The sequence below is a fragment of the Austrofundulus limnaeus genome, unplaced genomic scaffold (assembly GCF_001266775.1).
Source record: "Austrofundulus limnaeus strain Quisiro unplaced genomic scaffold, Austrofundulus_limnaeus-1.0 Scaffold1, whole genome shotgun sequence".
Classification (NCBI taxonomy): Eukaryota; Metazoa; Chordata; class Actinopteri; order Cyprinodontiformes; family Rivulidae; genus Austrofundulus; species Austrofundulus limnaeus.
The window spans coordinates 2,504,383-2,506,031 of NW_013952403.1; the positions used below are offsets into that span (position 1 = coordinate 2,504,383).

General features: G+C 42.3%; 1 protein-coding gene across 1 annotated transcript in view; it reads left to right on the forward strand.

Annotated features, from left to right (window-relative positions):
- The window catches only part of fhl1a (four and a half LIM domains 1a), an 8,308-nt gene that overhangs the window by 939 nt on the left and 5,720 nt on the right, over positions 1–1,649 (forward strand). The gene's annotated exons all lie outside the window — the stretch shown is intronic.

A 1,649-nucleotide genomic window follows, 5' to 3' on the forward strand; every position in this document is an offset into this window, starting at 1 on the left:
TTTTGATGATAGTCACACATAAAGAGGCTAAAGGTTAACTTAATATCACAAGTTATTTCGCTTTTTTTCTTTTGTTTTTGACATTTGGTTCTTTGGTAAAATGAAATGAAACTGAAATTAGGACTTTTAGTTCCAGCTCAGTTTGTTGTATTTGGTTGTTTTCAGTCAGCTGCATCATTTAATTAAGTTGTGGTCGGGTCCCCATTGTGGGTCCTAAAACATCAAGGCGGGGTCTTGAAAAGATTTTTAGAAGTAATTAGATTTTAAAATGACTAATAACTCTTTTTTTGTGCTTCATGTCACAAAACAGTGAGGTTAGTGCTTAAAAATGAAGAAAACTAATGAATGTTGTTACTATGTTCTTGTTTATTTGACCTGAATGTTTACCWCCCAACAAGTCTCTACTCTTATTTTGTGGCTCAACAGCTGACAAGTTCAGAAACATTTGATCTAAGGAGGCAGGAAACAGAAGTCAGATTCACTGTTTGAGTCACCTCCTCAAACTGGTGCCACTCTGACCTTTCTGACTGCACAGGACTTTTCCTGCAGAGGCCAGTAATCCTCCTCCCCCTCCCACAGCCGAGGGTCAGTACGTTCCACGGGGGCCGCCTGGCTGTGACAGGTGCCGCTCTGTTTACAGCAAAATAAATCAAATACTGGACGCATTTCAGCCGGAGCCACAATAAGTTTGGGCCCCATCAGTCGTTGGGAGAGGATCAGTGCTCCTTTAAATAAAAGAGTTTAAAATAGATCGGTGGGCCAGCTGATAGCTGCTGAGTGTGTGATGTGACAGCTTGTGTTGGACCGAGAGGGTTTTTCCTGTCCATTACACACACACACATCCATCCTCCACACTCAACAGAAGCACATACCTCTCTGTGGGCTGTTTACTGCATGCCTCCTAAATAGCAACAGTCCCCTTCCCTAAATATTTTCTAGTACCTATGGTTACAAGGACTAAAAGTCATTCCTCCCATTGTTTCCTCCTTTGCTCCTGTTGTCGGCGATTAGATTTAAACACCTGCAGCTGCCTCAGAGTGGCGCAAATAAACTTGTATTAGTCACACACTCTTTTAGACTCGCTCTGAACAACATCAAATGTTAATAAAAGCAGTTTTTGTTTACCAGAGGTGTACAAGTACTTGGAAAAAAAATAACTAAGTAAATGTAAAAATACCTTAAAGTGGACATATACTTTAAAATCCTCCTTCTTCACATTTAAATCGTTCAGTTGGGGCAGAGTGGAACTGCTTTGGTCTGAATCCCTCCTAATTGTAACTCCACAAGCCCCTCTTTCACCCCTTTAACTGAAGGTGTGTCTCAGAGCAACTCGTTTTGACGCTGTCTCTTTAAATCCAAACAAGGCGCTTCACACCCCGCCCCCCTCCAGCTTCCAGACCGGTTCATTCTAACTTGATGGAGGAGTTTACAATATAGCGGTGCAGAAACTTTTTATTTAGAAATGATTAAAAGATGTCAACAACAGAGGACTTGTTCATCCAGCCTCACATGTTGGAGTCAGAGTCTGACCCAGAGTCAGAGGAGAATGAAGACGATGAAACTGTTTATTTGTTAAGTCCAGACGCCCAGGCTTTGGGCCCCACAAGGAACACCCGGACCCCACGAGGCTGCATTTTCCTTAAAACTGG